This window comes from Primulina tabacum, chromosome 10 (assembly GCF_025594145.1).
Source record: "Primulina tabacum isolate GXHZ01 chromosome 10, ASM2559414v2, whole genome shotgun sequence".
NCBI lineage: Eukaryota > Viridiplantae > Streptophyta > Magnoliopsida > Lamiales > Gesneriaceae > Primulina > Primulina tabacum.
Window position 1 is genome coordinate 22,967,812 of NC_134559.1, and position 18,605 is coordinate 22,986,416.

An 18,605-nucleotide genomic window follows, 5' to 3' on the forward strand; every position below is an offset into this window, starting at 1 on the left:
TTAACACTTAAGATCTTGATTAAAACTTTATGCTACATCAAACCTTAAGTCCCCAAAAATAAGTTAACTTAATGTCTAATCTTGTAACTTGACTAAATGATCACTTTACCTTAAATTGTTATCACTCTAAATTCTTAATTTTTTTCCATTGTCTTATTCCATTAACATTTAGATTTTCAAGCCCAATATTGAATCATCCTACAATGCCCTTGATTGTCATTCCTTATTATATTAAAGCCAGATTATAATCAATTCTAATTATCTCTTCAAGCTCAAATCACCGAAAAGTCTTATCATTTAAACCATTCATTCTCACTTACAGCTAAACAAATCCCTAAATTTCTTAAAAATTTCAAAATTAGTTCTTACTTTCCTCGAATATTATCCGAATTTGTCCTTAATCTCGAGAATCCAAAATTACCCATAAGTTCTTGGCGTTCCTAATCCCATTTTATAGGTTTCTCGTAACATAAAATTCAATAATCTTACTTTAGAGACCCAAGATCAATTCCCTCATAACTACGAAAATTACTGATTTTACCCAAGTGTTCCTCAAAATGTTTCGAATTTTAATCCTGCAAATTTCAAAATTTACAATTTGGTCCTTAAATTGCAAAGATTACAATTTTTGGCCTATAACTCCTCGAAATTTGCATTTTTTTTCCATAAAATTTTCGAGACTTGGGATCTCACTAAACCTGAAATTCTCAAAACTAAAAATTTATAATCCCAAAGTTTGGTAAAATTCGAAATAGTCCCGTGAATTTTAGTTTTGCACTTAGGGTCCTCAATTATTTGTTATTACACTTAGTCCTTTAAATTCAACATATCAATTCATTAATCCTTAGGTACCATTAGGTAGAGCACGCATCCTAATAAAGTTCTACGTTTTATACTTCAAAAATCGTCGTAGTTTTCCGAATCATTATCCTTTTATGGATTCATCATCAAATTAATTTCAACTAGTAACCACGAACTATCAATAATTTCTTAGAAATTCTACCAAGTCCCAAAAGCATTCATAACTTCAAGATTAACTTATTACCCCAAAGAGTAGAACATCAGTACTTCTAACCTAAAAATCGATATAATCAAATCATTATCCACTTCTCCTAAAGACAATATTCGAATTCTTAAGACACGTCCAATTCCAACGTAACCAACATGCAATTTAATCTAGTTTTTAAAACAGTAAATCCTTAAATCATAAAAGCAGTTAAACATATACCGTAAATCATCATAAGCGAAATCATGTTAACATGCAGGTGATATGAGTAAAACATTTAAAACATTGAAATCATAAAAGCTTACAGACTTGAGGCTTGAAGACTGAGCTGCAGAACTGGAGGTGGCACAACCCTATACATGGCCCTTTGCTCTGATACCAACTGTAACGTCTCACTCATTTTTAAAATTCTACTGGACATTTTTTTAAATAAAAGCTCGCATTTTCGAAATAACATTTAAAAATAATCGTAAATAATTTGACGGTAAAAAAATAACCAAACTCATCTACAATCATACAAAAACATAAACTAATAAAAATCTTAAAATCATCAACGTGTGAAAATATTCAGTTCCTCTCAATCTCATAAATCGTAATGCGGAAAACATGTGGCCTCGGTCGTGTCATCGCACCAGGTCCTGCCTACTTAGAGTTCGGCACCTATAGTCCTCCTCAACATGTAGCTCACCTGCATCACACACGCCTAGTGAGTCTAAAGAATCAACACACCTATACCAGAAATAACAATACATATACATAGCACACACCAGTGAAAAATATCATACTCAACATATCTTTCATGAACTTAAAAGCATAACATAACATGTATTGTAAAATCATAATGCCAACATACCTTTCATAAACTTTAAAAGATGAATATAACAGTCGTATCAAATAATATCGTATTAAATCATGTCATCATAAACTTAAACATTTTTTTTAATTGAATTCAGTTCATTAGTTGTGACTTTCGTATCAGCTCTATCGTTTCAGCTCTATCGATGGACCCATCTATAAAACCGTGGTACCCGACGGCGGGGACATCAGCGACAGCATTACCCGTCCACTGAGCCTTGGCCTCAGCTCATCATATCTCATATCATGTCAATGGAAATACGATCGTCGGTCTCCCTCTGGGGCCTTCTCCCGTAAACGGGCTCCCTCTAGGGCCTTTTCCCTCACGATATCTTCAATCCTATCATCGTATACATATACATCGTCAGTCACAACCAACTCCCATCCTTCAAAAACATCATCATATTCACCACTTAATAAAAACATGCATATACGTAATTTTTCCTTTAAACCAAGCATGCAACGTATATTTTCATAAATTCTTAAAAATCGTGATCATGATGCATAAAACTTTAAAATATAGTAAATTGTGCTCATGGCGCTGCCAGGACCAACATCTAACCCCGGGTGCAAAATGACCATTTTGCCCCTGGAAACCCAAAAATTACCATTTTGCCCTTGGACGTAAAATTTCACGTTTTTGACATTTTCTTAATATCATTGACTCTAACATGTCCCAAATAATTATTTAAGCCTACAAAAATTTTCCCATATTTTTATTTGGCTTAAATCGATGAATTTTAAATTAATTTTTAAACATAACATATTAACGCACTTTAATCCCGAATTAAACCAAACCTTAGCATAAAATTCCCAAATTAAAAACTCAGACTTCTTATAATTTTTGACCTTAAATATAATTTTTCATAATTTAATAAAGCATTAAATCTAGTGTTTCAATTAATTCTGTAATTAACGTTTCGTGTTGCGATTAAATCCCGGATAAATCCAAAACTCATTATTTTGATCCGAAGCTTACCAAATTCCTTAAAATATCCCAAAAAATATTTAAAAGCATCCCTAGACGTAAAATCGAGCCCATTTTATAACTTAACCGAATGTTTTAAAACTTGGACCGGTGTCTCGGTTTTAACCCGAATCGACTCGAAACTTAACCATATGTTTCTTAACTTTTTACCACACCTATAAACACTTAAAAGGCCTTATAAACATCCAGACCCGTCGCTTAAACCATTCGATCAGGCCTTACAAGATGCTGGAAATCAGCCTCTTCCCCTTTCGCCTACCCTACTACACTACCTCCCTATTCTCGCGTCTTAGCCCAACACCGATGGAATCAGGCACGTCTCAGCCTTTCCTAGACCACCATAGGGCTCCCCTGAACCTACTGCACCCACGCCATCAGCCTCATGAATCAGGCGTAGATCACCCTATCGCTACACTCCCCACAACACCAATCGAACCCAACTCGTCCAACTCTTTCCTTGCGGCTTCTAGGACAAGACCAGCAGCGTTCGCGCATTTCCAGACCATGATTCAGACCCACCAGAGACTGTTCAAGGTCTAGAGTCGCCCTTGCACCACCAGACTTCACCTACCCACCGATCTAGACAAAGAAAACGAGAAACCCCAAGCCGCTACACATCTCGGCCTTTACTCCAAACCTACCGAACCTTACACCAGCCTCATGACTCCACTAACCTGCTCTGAACGGTCCCTTAGCATCAACAAAATGGCAGCCTCCTTGCACAATTCAAGAAAATGTGAGACTTGAAACAAAAAGAATGCAATAAACACAAGAAAATCAAAGATCTTCCATAGACAAGCTTGGATCGAAACTTTTCATGCATGAACACCAAACTCAATATATAAAACGTGTATGATGCAGAAGAATGATATAAAGCGTGCCTGGTGAAAATATTTCGCAAGAAAACCGAAGAACGAGCGTCGGAAATCAAGTCGGAGAATTTTCTTACGCCTTGAATGGAAATGGCCGTGCTTTCAGCTGCTGGGATTTCTATGAAAATGTTGAGATGGGAGTGAGGGTGTCGGATGATTGGGGAGGGTAATGTTAGGTGTAGTGGGTCCATAGGGATTTATTATGTAGTTAATTAAAATATAATAGGCCATAAGTTTCTAATTAAAGATTTAAAAAGAATTTTAAGCCCAACAAGCTTAAAAGTAGTCTCATTAAGTCCAAACACACTCCCAAAAAATATTTCGTGATGAAAAATTTTTGAAAATATTAACCGAACCCTCAAAAAGTCTCCTAATTCGATAAAATTTGCTTACCGGGTAAAAATAAAATTCTGTAGATAAAAATACCCAATAAATCTCAATTCTTGAAAAACACCTTTAAAACATCTTGTATTAATTAATAGAACTTAATCGTGTAATAAAAATAATTTTCTTGAAAATTCTCCGGTCTCTGATTCTCGTTCAAGAGCGAAATGCAACTTAAAAACCTTAATGCATGAACTTATAAAATGTATGGAATAAATTCTACCATGCATGAATTATGCATAAAATGCATAAAAATAATTAAACACAATTTAATAAAATAAAAATACATTTTATGCTTTAAAAGAATTTAATGAAATACCGAAGAATTTAATAATTTGCATGCATGTGGTTTACGTAGACTTTTCGATTTTCGAGACGTTACACGCCGCACTGCTCTCGCCCAATCAGAACCAAGAAGTTAAGCGTTCTGGCGCGATGGCAGAGCTAGGATGGGTGACCTCCTTGGAAAGTCCTCGTGTCGCGACCGTTTACGTAAATTATAGCTAAAACTGTTGAAATAATTGTTTTTAATGAGTTAACCGTCTCCGGAGTAATCTGCGTCATACCCTTCCGCACAGAACCGGCTCACGACAACAAAAATCCCTAAATGTTCCCAGAAAATAGAAAAAAAAATAGGAAAAAAAATTAGCGAATGTAAAGCTATTATTATGCCTGCGATACGATAAAATGGAACTGGAATCCAATTTCGGACATTCTAAGCGGATTTCTTGAGAAAACGGAAGCTTAACTGAAGCGGAAAATCACAAATTAGAGGGTCTTAGAGAAAGAATTCGGCTAAAATCTCGCCAGCTCATTGTGGAGTAATGAGTCACGTTCGTTTGCCCGTTTACAATCAAATTAGCCTACAATTTTGTTCAAATCCGGCAGTGCCCGAGCTACGTTGATTTCACATGTCTTATCTGGTCCCGATGAAGATTCAGATGATTTGGGCCGAAAATCGTCTGTCAACAAGTAATCAAAAATAAAAAAACACGAAAAGGGGTGCAACACGAGGACTTCCAAGGGGGTCACCCATCCTAGTACTGCTCTCGCCCAAGCACGCTTAACTTCGGAGTTCTGATGGGATCCGGTGCATTAGTGCTGGTATGATCGCACCCGACATTGAGTGGGATGTTTATTCTTATATCCCTAGAGTACTTGTGGAGCGGGCGGCGATGGACAACACGCGGCACTGCTCTCGCCCAATCAGAACCATGAAGTTAAGCGTTCTGGCGCGATGGCAGAGCTAGGATGGGTGACCTCACTGTGAAGTCCTCGTGTCTCGACCGTTTACGTAAATTATAGCTAAAATTGTCGAAATAATTGTTTTTAATGAGTTAGCCGTCTCTGGTGTAATCTGCGTCATACCCTTCCGCACAAAACCGGCTCACGACAAAAAAAATCGCTAAATGTTCCCAGGAAATAGAAAAGAAAAATAAGAAGAAGAAAATAGCGAATGTAAAGCTATTATTATGCTTGGGATACTATAAATTAGAACCGGAATCGAATTTCGGACTTCCTAAAAGGATTTTTTGAGGAAACGGAAGCTTAACAGAAGCGTAAAATCGCAAATTAGAGGGTCTTGGAGAAGGAATTCGGCTAAAATCTCACCAGCTCATTGCGGAGTAACGAGTCTCGTTCGTTTGCCGGTTTACAATCAAATTAGGCTACAATTTTGTCAAAATCCGGCAGTGCCCGAGCTACGTTTATTTCACATGTCTTATCTGCTCCCGATCGAGATTCAGATGGTTTGAGCTCAAAATCGTCTGCCAACAAGTAATCAAAAATAGAAAAACACGAAAAAGAGTGCAACACAAGGACTTCCCAAGAGGTCACCCATCCTAGTACTGCTTTCGTCCAAGCACGTTTAAATTCGAAGTTCTGATGGGATCCAGTGCATTAGTGCTGGTATAATCGCACACGACATTGATTGGGATATTTATTCTTATTTACCTCGAATACGTGTGGAGCGGGAGGCGATGGGCAACCCCTGGCACTGCTCTCGCCCAATAAGAACCATGAAGTTAAGCGTTCTGGCGTGATGGCAGAGCTAGGATGGGTGACCTCCCTGGGAAGTCCTCGTGTCGCGACCGTTTACGTAAATTATGGATAAAACAGTCGAAATAATTGTTTTTAATGAGTTAACCGTCTCCGGAGTAATCTGCGTCATACCATTCCGCACAGAACCGGCTCACGGCAACAAAAATCACGAAATGTTCCCAGAAAATAGAAAAAAAAATAAGAAGAAGAAAATAGCGAATGTAAAGCTATTATTATGCCTGAGATACGATAAAATAGAACGGAATCGAATTTCGGACTTCCTAAGCGGATTTCTCGAGGAAACGGAAGCTTAACAGAAGCGGAAAATCGCAAATTAGAGGGTCTTAGAGAAGTAATTCGGCTAAAATCTCGTCAGCTCATTGCGGAGTAACGAGTCTCGTTCGTTTGCCTGATTACAATAAAATTAGGCTACAATTTTGTCCAAATCTGGCAGTGCCCGAGCTACGTTGATTTCACATGTCTTATCTGCTCTCGATCGCGATTCAGGCGATTTGAGCCGAAAATCGTCTGTCAACAAGTAATCAAAAATTGAAAAACACGAAAAGGGGTGCAACACGAGGACTTTCCAGGGGTTCACCCATCAGAGTACTGCTCTCGCCCAAGCACGCTTAACTTCGAAGTTCTGATAGGAACCGGTGCATAAGTGCAGGTATGATCACACCCGACATTGAGTGGGATGTTTATTCTTATATCCCTCGACTACGAGTGGAGCGGGCGGCGATGGACAACACGTGGCACTGCTCTCGCCCAATCAGAACCATGAAGTTAAGCGTTCTGGCGCGATGGCAGAGCTAGGATAGGTGACCTCCCTGGGAAGTCCTCGTGTCGCAACCCTTTACGTAAATTATGGATAAAACAATCGAAATAATTGTTTTTAATGAGTTAACCATCTCCGCCGTAATATGCGTCACACCCTTCCGCACAGAACCTGCTCAAGACAACAAAAATCGCTAAATGTTCCCAGGAAAATAGAAAAAAAAATATGAAGAATAAAATAGCGAATGTTAAGCTATTATTATGCCTGGGATACGATAAAATGGAACTGGAATCGAATTTCGGACATTCTTTGCGGATTTCTTGAGAAAACGGAAGCTTAACAGAAGCGGAAAATCACAAATTAGAGGGTCTTAGAGAAAGAATTCGGCTAAAATCTCGCCAGCTCATTGTGGAGTAATGTGTCACGTTCGTTTGCCCGTTCACAATCAAATTAGCCTACAATTTTGTTCAAATCCGGCAGTGCCCGAGCTACGTTGATTTCACATGTCTTATCTGGTCCCGATTAAGATTCAGATGATTTGAGCCGAAAATCGTCTGTCAACAAGTAATCAAAAATAGAAAAACACGAAAAGGGGTGCAACACGAGGACTTCCAAGGGGGTCACCCATCCTAGTACTGCTCTCGCCCAAGCGCGCTTAACTTCGGAGTTCTGATGGGATCCGGTGCATTAGTGCTGGTATGATCGCACCCGACATTGAGTGGGATGTTTATTCTTATATCCCTCGAGTACTTGTGGAGCGGGCGGCGATGGACAAAACGCGGCACTGCTCTCGCCCAATCAGAACCATGAAGTAAAGCGTTCTGGCGCGATGGCAGAGCTAGGATGGGTGACCTCCCTGGGAAGTCCATGTGTCGCGACCGTTTACGTAAATTATGGATAAAACAGTCGAAATAATTGTTTATAATGAGTTAACCGTCTCCGGAATAATATGCGTCATACCCTTCCGCACAGAACCTGTTCAAGACAACAAAAATCGCTAAATGTTCCCAGAAAATAGAAAAAAAAAATAAGAAGAAGAAAATAGCAAATGTAAAGCTATTATTATGCCTGAATATGATAAAATGGAACCGAAATCGAATTTAGAACTTCCTAAGCGGATTTCTCGAGGAAATGGAAGCTTAACAGAAGCGGAAATCGTAAATTAGAGGGTCTTAGAGAAGGAATTCGTCTAAAATCTCGTCAGCTCGTTGCGGAGTAATGAGTCTCGTTCGTTTGCCCGTTTACAATCAAATTAGCCTACAATTTTGTCCAAATTCAGCAGTGCCCGAGCTACGTTAATTTATATGTCTTATCTGGTCTCTCTCGAGATTCAGATTATTTGAGACGAAAATCGTCTGTCAACAAGTAATAAAAAATAGAAAAACACGAAAAGGAGTGCAACACGAGGACTCCCCAGGGGGTCACCCATCCTAGTACTGCTTTCGACCAAGCACGCTTAACTTCGGAGTTCTGATGGGATCCGGTGCATTAGTGCTGGTATGATCGCACCCGACATTGAGTGGGATGTTTATTCTTATATCCCTCGATTACGTGTCGAGCGGGCGGCGATGGACAACACACGGCACTGCTCTCGCCCAATCAGAACCATGAAGTTAAGCGTTCTGGCGCGATGGCAGAGCTAGGATGGGTGACCTCACTGTGAACTCCTCGTGTCTCGACTGTTTACGTAAATTATAGCTAAAACTGTCGAAATAATTGTTTTTAATGAGTCAACCGTCTCTGGTGTAATCTGCGTCATACCCTTCCGCACAAAACCGGCTCACGACAAAAAAAATCGCTAAATGTTCCCAGGAAATAGAAAAGAAAAATAAGAAGAAGAAAATAGCGAATGTAAAGCTATTATTATGCCTGGGATACGATAAAATAGAACCGGAATCGAATTTCGGACTTCCTAAACGGATTTTTCGAGGAAACGAAAGCTTAACAGAAGCGTAAAATCGCAAATTAGAGGGTCTTGGAGAAGGAATTCGGCTAAATTCTAGCCAGCTCATTGCGGAGTAATGAGTCTCGTTTGTTTGCCCGTTTACAATCAAATTAGGCTACAATTTTGTCCAAATCCGGCAGTGCCCGAGCTACGTTGATTTCACATGTCTTATCTGGTCCCGATCGAGATTCAGATGATTTGAGTCGAAAATCGTCTGTCAACAAGTAATCAAAAATTGAAAAACACGAAAAGGGGTGCAACACAAGGACTTCCCAGGGGTTCACCCATCATAGTACTATTCTCGCCCAAGCACGCTTAACTTCGGAGTTCTGATGGGATCCGGTGCATTAGTGCTGGTATGATCGCACCCGACATTGAGTGGGATGTTTATTCTTATATCCCTCGAGTACGTGTGGCGCGGACAGCGAAGGACAACACGCGGCACTGCTCTCGCCCAATCAGAACCATGAAGTTAAGCATTCTGGCGCGATGGCAAAGCTAGGATAGGTGACCTCCCTGGGAAGTACTCGTGTCGCAACCCTTTACGTAAATTATGGATAAAACAATCGAAATAATTGTTTTTAGTTAGTTAACCATCTCCGCCGTAATATGCGTCACACCCTTCCGCACAGAACCTGCTCAAGACAACAAAAATCGCTAAATGTTCCCAGAAAAATAGAAAAAAAAATATGAAGAACAAAATAGCGAATGTTAAGCTATTATTATGCCTGGGATACGATAAAATGGAACTGGAATCGAATTTCGGACATTCTAAGCGGATTTCTTGAGAAAACGGAAGCTTAACAGAAGCGAAAAATCACAAATTAGAGGGTCTTAAAGAAAGAATTCGGCTAAAATCTCGCCAGCTCATTGTGGAGTAATGAGTCACGTTCGTTTGCCCGTTTACAATCAAATTAGCCTAAAATTTTGTTCAAATCCGGCAGTGCCCGAGCTACGTTGATTTCACATGTCTTATCTGGTCCCGATCAAGATTCAGATGATTTGAGCCGAAAATCGTCTGTCAACAAGTAATCAAAAATAGAAAAACACGAAAAGGGGTGCAACACGAAGACTTCCAAGGTGGTCACCTATCCTAGTACTGCTCTTGCCCAAGCGCGCTTAACTTCGGAGTTCTGATGGGATCCGGTGCATTAGTGCTGGTATGATCGCACCCGACATTGAGTGGGATGTTTATTCTTATATCCCTCGAGTACTTGTGGAGCGGGCGGCGATGGACAAAACGCGGCACTGCTCTCGCCCAATCAGAACCATGAAGTAAAGCGTTCTGGCGCGATGGCAGAGCTAGGATGGGTGACCTCCCTGGGAAGTCCATGTGTCGCGACCGTTTACGTAAATTATGGATAAAACAGTCGAAATAATTGTTTTTAATGAGTTAACCGTCTCCGAAATAGTATGCGTCATACCCTTCCGCACAGAACCTGTTCAAGACAACAAAAATTGCTAAATGTTCCCAGAATATAGAAAAAAAAAATAAGAAGAAGAAAATAGCAAATGTAAAGCTATTATTATGCCTGAATATGATAAAATGGAACCGAAATCGAATTTAGAACTTCCTAAGCGGATTTCTCGAGGAAATGGAAGCTTAACAGAAGCGGAAATCGTAAATTAGAGGGTCTTAGAGAAGGAATTCGTCTAAAATCTCGTCAGCTCGTTGCGGAGTAATGAGTCTCGTTCGTTTGCCCGTTTACAATCAAATTAGGCTACAATTTTGTCCAAATCCAGCAGTGACCGAGCTACGTTGATTTCACATGTCTTATCTGGTCCCGATCGAGATTCAGATGATTTGAGCCGAAAATCGTCTGTCAACAAGTAATCAAAAATAGATTAACACGAAAAGAGGTGCAACACGAGGACTTCCCAGGGGTTCACCCATCATAGTACTGCTCTCGCCCAAGCATGCTTAACTTCGGAGTTCTTATGGGATCCGGTGCATTAGTGCTGGTATGATTGCACCTGACATTGAGTGGGATGTTTATTCTTATATCCCTTGAGTACGTGCGGCGCGGGCGGCGATGGACAACACGCGGCACTGCTCTGGCCCAATCAAAACCATGAAGTTAAGCGATCTGGCGCGATGGCAGAGCTAAGATGGGTGACCTCCCAGGGAAGTCCTCGTTTCGCGACCATTTACGTAAATTATGGATAAAACATATGAAATAATTGTTTTTAATGAGTTAAACGTCTCCGGAGTAATATGCGTCATACCCTTCCGCACAGAACCTGCTCAAGACAATAAAAATCGCTAAATAATCCCAGAAAATAGAAAAAAATAAGAAGAAGAAAATAGCGAATGGAAAGCTATTATTATGCATGAGATACGATAAAATGGAATCGGAATCGAATTTCGGACTTCCTAAGCGGATTTCTCGAGGAAATGGAAGCTTAACAGAAGCGGAAAATCGCAAATTAGAGTGTCTTGGAGATGGAATTTGGCTAAAATCTCGCCAGCTCATTGCGGAGTAATGAGTCTCGTTCGTTTGCCCGTTTACAATAAAATTGAGCTACGATTTTGTCCAAATTCAGCAGTGCCCGAGCTACGTTAATTTCAAATGTCTTATCTGGTCACGACCGAGATTCAGAAGATTTGAGACGAAAATCGTCTGTCAAAAAGTAATAAAAAATAGAAAAACACGAAAAGGAGTGCAACACGAGGACTCCCCACGGGGGTCACCCATCATAGTACTGCTCTCGACCAAGCACGCTTAACTTCGGAGTTCTGATGGGATCCGGTGAATTAGTGCTGGTATGATCGCACCCGACATTGAGTGGGATGTTTATTCTTATATCCCTCGATTACGTGTCGAGCGGGCGGCGATGGACAACACACGGCACTGCTCTCGCCCAATCAGAACCATGAAGTTAAGCGTTCTGGCGCGATGGCAGAGCTAGGATGGGTGACCTCACTGTGAACTCCTCGTGTCTCGACTGTTTACGTAAATTATAACTAAAACTGTCGAAATAATTGTTTTTAATGAGTCAACCGTCTCTGGTGTAATCTGCGTCATACCCTTCCGCACAAAACTGGCTCACGACAAAAAAAATCGCTAAATGTTCCCAGGAAATAGAAAAGAAAAATAAGAAGAAGAAAATAGCGAATGTAAAGCTATTATTATGCCTGGATACGATAAAATAGAACCGGAATCGAATTTCGGACTTCCTAAACGGATTTTTCGAGGAAACGGAAGCTTAACAGAAGCGTAAAATCGCAAATTAGAGGGTCTTGGAGTAATGAGTCTCGTTTGTTTGCCCGTTTACAATCAAATTAGGCTACAATTTTGTCCAAATCCGGCAGTGCCCGAGCTACGTTGATTTCACATGTCTTATCTGGTCTTGATCGAGATTCAGATGGTTTGAGCTCAAAATCGTCTGCCAACAAGTAATCAAAAATAGAAAAACACGAAAAAGAGTGCAACACAAGGACTTCCCAAGAGGTCACCCATCCTAGTACTATTTTCGCCCAAGCACGCTTAACTTCGGAGTTCTGATGGGATCCGGTGCATTAGTGCTGGTATGATCGCACCCGACATTGAGTGGGATGTTTATTCTTATATCCCTCGAGTACGTGTGGCGCGGACAGCGATGGACAACAAGCGGCACTGCTCTCGCCCAATCAGAACCATGAAGTTAAGCATTCTGGCGCGATGGCAAAGCTAGGATAGGTGACCTCCCTGGGAAGTACTCGTGTCGCGATCGTTTACGTAAACTATGGATAAAACAGTCGAAATAATTGTTTTTAATGAGTTAACCGTCTCCGGAGTAATATGGGTCATACCCTTTCGCACAGACCCTGCTCAAGACAATAAAAATTGCAAAATGTTCCCAGAAAATAGAAAAAAAAATAAGAAGAAGAAAATAGCGAATGGAAAGCTATTATTATGACTGGGATACAATAAAATGGAATTGGAATCGAATTTCGGACTTCCTAAACGGATTTCTCGAGAAAACGGAAGCTTAACAGAAGCGGAAAATCGCAAATTAAAGGGGCTTAGAGAAGGAATTTGGCTAAAATCTCGCCAGCACATTGCGGAGTAATGAGTCTCGTTTGTTTGCCTGTTTACAATCAAATTAGGCTATAATTTTGTCCAAATTTGGCAGTGCCCGAGCTACGTTGATTTCATATGTCTTATCTGGTCCCGATCGAGATTCAGATGATTTGAGACGAAAATTGTCTGTCAACATGTAATCAAAAAAAGAAAAACACGAAAAGGGTGTAACACGAGGACTTCCCAGGGGGTCACCCATACTAGTACTGCTCTCGGCCAAGCACGCTTAACTTCGGAGTTCTGACGGGATTCGGTGCATTAATGATGGTATGATCGCACCCGACATTGACTGGGATGTTTATTCTTATATCCTTTGAGTACGTGTGGAGCGGGCGGCGATGGACAACACGCGGCACTGCTCTCGCCCATTCAGAACCATGAAGTTAAGCGTTCTGGCGCGATGGTAGAGCTAGGATGGGTGACCTCCCTGTGAAGTCCTCGTGTCTCGACTGTTTACGTAAATTATAGCTAAAACAGTCGAAATAAATTTTTTTAATGAGTTAACCGTCTCTAGAGTAATTTGCTACATACCCTTCCGTACAGAACTGGCTCACGATAACAAAAATCGCTAAATGTTCCCAGAAAATAGAAAAAAAATAAGAAGAAGAAAATAGCGAATGTAAAGCTATTATTATGCTCGGGATACGATAAAATGGAACCGGAATCGAATTACGGTCTTCCTAAACGGATTTCTCGAGGAAACGGAAGCTTAACGGAAGCGGAAAATCGCAAATTAGAGGGTCTTAGAGAAAGAATTCGGCTAAAATCTCTCCAGCTCATTGCGGAGTAATGAGTCTCGTTCATTTGCCCGTTTACAATCCAATTAGGCTAAAATTTTGTCCAAATCCGGCAGTGCTCGAGCTACGTTGATTTCACATGTCTTATCTTGTCCCGATCGTGGTTCAGAAGCTTTGAGCCGAAAATCGTCTGTCAACAAGTATAAAAAATAGAAAAAAAAGAAAAAGGGTGCAACACGAGGACTTCCCAAGGGGTCACCCATCCTAGTACTGCTCTCGCCCAAGCACGCTTAACTACGGAGTTCTGATGGGATCCGGTGCATTAGTGCTGGTATGATCACACCAAGTGGGATGTTTATTCTTATATTCCTCGAGTACGTTTGGAACGGGCGGCGATGGACGCGTCACTGCTCCCGCCCAATCAGAACCATGAAGTTAAGCGTTCTGGCGCTATGGCAGAGCTAGGATGGGTGACCTCCCTGGGAAGTCCTCATGTCGCGACCGTTCACATAAATTATAGCTAAAACAGTCAAAATAATTGTTTTTAATGAGTTAACCGTCTCCGGTGTAATCTTCGTCATATCCTTCCGCACAGAACCGGCTCACGACAAAAAAAATCGCAAAATGTTCCTAGAAAATAGAAAAAAATAAGAAGAAGAAAATAGCGAATGTAAAGCTATTATTTTGCCTGGGTTACGATAAAATTGAACCGGAATAGAATTTCAGACTTCCTAAACAGATTTCTCGAGGAAAGGAAGCTTAACAGAAGCGGAAAATCGCAAATTAGAGGGTCTTAGAGAAGGAATTCGGATAAAATCTCGCCAGCTCATTGCGGAGTAATGAGTCTCGTTCGTTTTCCCGTTTACAATCGAATTAGCCTACAATTTTGTCCAAATCCGGCAGTGCCCGAGCTACGTTGATTTCACATGTCTTATCTGGTCCTGATCCAGATTCAGATGATTTGAGCCGAAAATCATCTGTGAACAAGTAATCAAAAATAGAAAAACACGAAAAGGGGTGGCAACAAGAGGACTTCCCGGGGGGTCACCCATCCTAGTACTGCTCTCGCCCAAGCACGCTTAACTTCCGAATTCTGATAGGATTCGATGCATTAGTGCTGGTATGATCGCACCCGACATTGAGTGGGATGTTTATTCTTATATCTCTCGAGTACGTGTGGCTCGGGCGGCGATGGACAACAAATAAATCCTTATATTATTTCGAAAATTCTGATTCATCCCTTTAACGTTCGTAAATTGCCCTTGGGTCCCCAATCTTTCGAAATATTGCATTTTGGTCCCTTAAATTTCGATACTTTCATGTTGATTTTATACGCTGGGACGTAAATTTTATCGGTGTGGGTTTTTCAATAAAAAAATACGAACTTTTTGGCAAATCGGCTATTTAATTCCCAAACTATTTTTACCAAAACTTTACTAATATTTTATTTAATTCTAATTAAAGACTAATGGGCTTAATTAGGGACTTAATAGGCCTAAAGCCTTGTTAGTGTTTAATTAAGTATATAATATGTAAACCTTTCCCATAACCCAACGATTCTTTCAAAAGCACACGGCCACTCTTCTGAAAATACCTAGATTACACGGCCTACACATGCTTAAAAATTGAGGCAAACTTTCGAGCATTGCCAAAGGAAAGTCTTAGCCAAGGTTCTTGCTCCGTTCTTCTTCATCGTCAATGATTTTTCGTGCGTAAATTACGCATAGGCACACCTATTCTTCCCTTAAAACCATCATGAAATCATATTATATTTTTATGCATGAAAATTTTGGGAAACAAGTGACACTTTGAATTATTTTCGTTTTTATGCAATCCATGAAATTCCAAGCATGATTTTGATTCAAACTTTTGTCGTTTACATGTATATACGGGCTGCCATGATATAGGTTATGTTTAGGCACGATTTTGCACGGGATTTAGAGTCCTAGATAATCACCTTAACACCACACATGCAATAGAACACAAGCTGTGCAGCAACTTGCTGTCATGGAGCAAAGGGGTTCAGTTTTATGGTTGCAGGGTCTAGGGCTTGGTTGGCTAGTTCCAGGGGTTAGCCAAGGTCGTGGGTGAGTTAGGGAGAGAGTCCTAGCCATGCTAGGACTCGCGATCAAGGGCTGGGAAGGAGTCCTAGCAAGCTATGACTCCCACCCGAGAATCAAGGGGAATTGCGTGCTGGGTTCTGGGCTTGTTGCAGGCTGGTGGGCGTGGTCCTGGGGGCCTGGGTCCTTAGGGGGTGCACAACAGGTGGGTTCGGTGGCTGGGTCCATTGGATCTTTGGGTCCAGTAGGTACTTTAGGATGTTGGTCAATTTTAGGATCAACATGGTTCGGGGGTAACTCGTGAAAATCAAGAGATGGCTCGGAATCGAAGATTTTGGGTCATTAGGGTTTTTAAAACTTGGGAAAATTGAAAAATAGTTCACGGGGGTCGAGTCGTGGTTCATAAGGGCTAAAATAATATAAAAAGACTAAATTCTCAACTGGTACCAACACTTAGGAATCTAGGTACTTAAGTCTGGAGGTCCTGGGTTCAAGTGTTGGGGAAGGCGAAAGAAACCACTTACCAGGGGTGAGATATTCTATGAGTGACGGTGCATGGGCATGGGCCGATGCCCATGTTGGACCATCCTAACGACCCATGACCAGTAGTGGTGCGTGGGTATGGGCCGAGGCCTTTGTTAGTTCAGCCTAATGGCCCATGACCGTTACAAAAAAAGGCGCCTTTTTTTGTAACGATCACGGGCCATTAGGCTGAACCAACAAAGGCCTCGGCCCATGCTGGACCATCCTAACGATCCATGACCAGGGAAGTCCTCGTGTCGCGACCGTTTACGTAAATTATGGATAAAACTGTCGAAATAATTGTTTTTAATAAATTAACCGTCTCCGGAGTAATCTGCGTCATACCCTTCCGTACAGAACCGGCACACGACAACAAAAATCGCTAAATGTTCCCAGAAAATAGAAAAAAAAATCGGAAAAAAAATAGCGAATGTAAATTTATTATTATGCCTGGGATACGATAAAATGGAACCGGAATCAAATTTCGGACTTCCTAAGCGAATTTCTCGAGGAAACGGAAGCTTAACAGAAGCGGAAAATCGCAAATTAGAGGGTATTAGAGAAAGAATTCGGATAAAATCTCGCCAGCTCATTGCGGAGTAACGAGTCTCGTTCGTTTACCCGATAACAATAAAATTAGGCTACAATTTTATCCAAATCCGGCAGTGCCCGAGCTACGTTGATTTCACATGTCTTATCTGCTCTCAATCGTGATTCAGACGATTTGAGTTGAAAATCGTCTGCCAAAAAGTAATCAAAAATAGAAAAACACGAAAAGGAGGACTTCCCAGGGGGTCACCTATCCTAGTACTGCTCTCGCCCAAGCACGCTTAACTTCGGAGTTCTGATGGAATCCGGTGCATTAGTGCTGGTATGATCGCACCCGACATTCAATGAGATGTTTATTCTTATATCCCTCGAGTACGTGTGGAGCGGGCGGCGATGGACAACACGCAGCACTGGTCTCGCCCAATCAGAACCATGAAGTGAAGCGTTCTGGCGCGATGGTAGAGCTAGGATGGGTGACTTCCCTGGGAAGTCCTCGTGTCGCGACCCTTTACGTAAATTATGGATAAAACAAATGAAATAATTGTTTTTAATGAGTTAACCGTATCCGGCGTAATCTGCGTCATACCCTTCCTTACAAAACCGGCTCACGACAACAAAAATCGCTAAATGTTCCCAGAAAATGGAAAAAAAAAATAAGAAGAAGAAAATAGCGAATGTAAAGCTATTATTATGCCTGTGATACGATAAAATGGACCGGAATCGAATTTGGACTTCCTAAGCGGATTTCTCGAGGAAACGAAAGCATAACAGAAGCGGAAAATCGCAAATTAGAGGGTCTTAAAGAAGGAATTCGGCTAAAATCTCGCCAGCTCATTGCGGAGCAATGAGTCTCGTTCGTTTGCCCGTTTACAATCAAATTAGGCTTCAATTTTGTCCAAATCCGGCAGTGCCCGAGCTACGTTGATTTCACATGTCTTATCTGCTCTCGATCGTGATTCAGACGATTTGAGTTGAAAATCGTCTGCCAAAAAGTAATCAAAAATATAAAAACACGAAAAGGAGGACTTCCCAGGGGGTCACCTATCCTAGTACTGCTCTCGCCCAAGCACGCTTAACTTCGGAGTTCTGATGGAATCCGGTGCATTAGTGCTGGTATGATCGCACCCGACATTCAATGAGATGTTTATTCTTATATCCCTCGAGTACGTGTGGAGCGGGCGGCGATAGACAATACGCAGTACTGCTCTCGCCCAATCAGAACCATGAAGTTAAGCGTTCTGGCGCGATGACAGAGCTAGGATGGGTGACTTCCCCGGGAAGTGCTCGCGTCGGGACCCTTTACGTAAATTATGGATAAAACAATTGAAATAATTTTTTTTAATGAGTTAACCGTCTCCGGCGTAATCTGCGTCATACCCTTCCGCACAGAACCGGCTCACGACAACAAAAATCGCTAAATGTTCCCAGAAAATGGAAAAAAAAATAAGAAGAAGAAAATAGCAAATGTAAAGCTATTATTATGCCTGTGATATGATAAAATAGACAGGAATCGAATTTGGACTTCCTAAGCGGATTTCTCGAGGAAACGGAAGCTTAAAAGTAGCGAAAAATCGCAAATTAGGGTGTCTTAAAGAAGGAATTCGGCTAAAATCTCGCCAGCTCATTGCGGAGTAATGAGTCTCGTTCGTTTGCCCGTTTACAATCAAATTAGGCTTCAATTTTGTCCAAATCCGGCAGTGCCCAAGCTACGTTGGTTTCACCTGTCTTATCTGGTCACGATCAAGATTCAGATGATTTAAGCCGAAAATCGTCTGTCAACAAGTAATCAAAAATAGAAAATCACG

The 18,605-nt window shown here is 41.1% G+C and overlaps 13 non-coding genes and 2 pseudogenes across 13 annotated transcripts; all 15 read right to left on the reverse strand.

The window, feature by feature from the left end:
• Positions 1-5,104: 5,104 nt before the first annotated feature.
• On the reverse strand, positions 5,105-5,223 carry LOC142507900 (5S ribosomal RNA). Its single transcript, XR_012806139.1, has one exon. It is a non-coding gene; the product is annotated as a 5S ribosomal RNA (ribosomal RNA).
• A 685-nt stretch (positions 5,224-5,908) lies between these two features.
• Positions 5,909-6,027, reverse strand: LOC142509401 (5S ribosomal RNA). The gene has a single exon (XR_012807577.1). It is a non-coding gene; the product is annotated as a 5S ribosomal RNA (ribosomal RNA).
• Positions 6,028-6,710: 683 nt separating this feature from the next.
• LOC142510709 (5S ribosomal RNA) lies at positions 6,711-6,829 on the reverse strand (annotated as a pseudogene).
• Positions 6,830-7,514: 685 nt separating this feature from the next.
• Positions 7,515-7,633, reverse strand: LOC142513119 (5S ribosomal RNA). Its single transcript, XR_012809081.1, has one exon. It is a non-coding gene; the product is annotated as a 5S ribosomal RNA (ribosomal RNA).
• A 682-nt stretch (positions 7,634-8,315) lies between these two features.
• Positions 8,316-8,434, reverse strand: LOC142515465 (5S ribosomal RNA). The gene has a single exon (XR_012811310.1). It is a non-coding gene; the product is annotated as a 5S ribosomal RNA (ribosomal RNA).
• A 685-nt stretch (positions 8,435-9,119) lies between these two features.
• On the reverse strand, positions 9,120-9,238 carry LOC142513454 (5S ribosomal RNA). The gene has a single exon (XR_012809400.1). It is a non-coding gene; the product is annotated as a 5S ribosomal RNA (ribosomal RNA).
• A 685-nt stretch (positions 9,239-9,923) lies between these two features.
• LOC142517208 (5S ribosomal RNA) lies at positions 9,924-10,042 on the reverse strand. Its single transcript, XR_012812967.1, has one exon. It is a non-coding gene; the product is annotated as a 5S ribosomal RNA (ribosomal RNA).
• Positions 10,043-10,725: 683 nt separating this feature from the next.
• On the reverse strand, positions 10,726-10,844 carry LOC142515586 (5S ribosomal RNA). The gene has a single exon (XR_012811423.1). It is a non-coding gene; the product is annotated as a 5S ribosomal RNA (ribosomal RNA).
• A 682-nt stretch (positions 10,845-11,526) lies between these two features.
• Positions 11,527-11,646, reverse strand: LOC142506672 (5S ribosomal RNA). The gene has a single exon (XR_012804956.1). It is a non-coding gene; the product is annotated as a 5S ribosomal RNA (ribosomal RNA).
• A 646-nt stretch (positions 11,647-12,292) lies between these two features.
• Positions 12,293-12,411, reverse strand: LOC142513063 (5S ribosomal RNA). The gene has a single exon (XR_012809029.1). It is a non-coding gene; the product is annotated as a 5S ribosomal RNA (ribosomal RNA).
• Positions 12,412-13,094: 683 nt separating this feature from the next.
• On the reverse strand, positions 13,095-13,213 carry LOC142509790 (5S ribosomal RNA). The gene has a single exon (XR_012807945.1). It is a non-coding gene; the product is annotated as a 5S ribosomal RNA (ribosomal RNA).
• A 682-nt stretch (positions 13,214-13,895) lies between these two features.
• LOC142513351 (5S ribosomal RNA) lies at positions 13,896-14,014 on the reverse strand. Its single transcript, XR_012809302.1, has one exon. It is a non-coding gene; the product is annotated as a 5S ribosomal RNA (ribosomal RNA).
• A 670-nt stretch (positions 14,015-14,684) lies between these two features.
• LOC142512022 (5S ribosomal RNA) lies at positions 14,685-14,803 on the reverse strand (annotated as a pseudogene).
• A 2,213-nt stretch (positions 14,804-17,016) lies between these two features.
• Positions 17,017-17,136, reverse strand: LOC142510027 (5S ribosomal RNA). The gene has a single exon (XR_012808167.1). It is a non-coding gene; the product is annotated as a 5S ribosomal RNA (ribosomal RNA).
• Positions 17,137-17,807: 671 nt separating this feature from the next.
• LOC142510041 (5S ribosomal RNA) lies at positions 17,808-17,927 on the reverse strand. The gene has a single exon (XR_012808181.1). It is a non-coding gene; the product is annotated as a 5S ribosomal RNA (ribosomal RNA).
• Between the last annotated feature and the right edge of the window lie 678 nt (positions 17,928-18,605).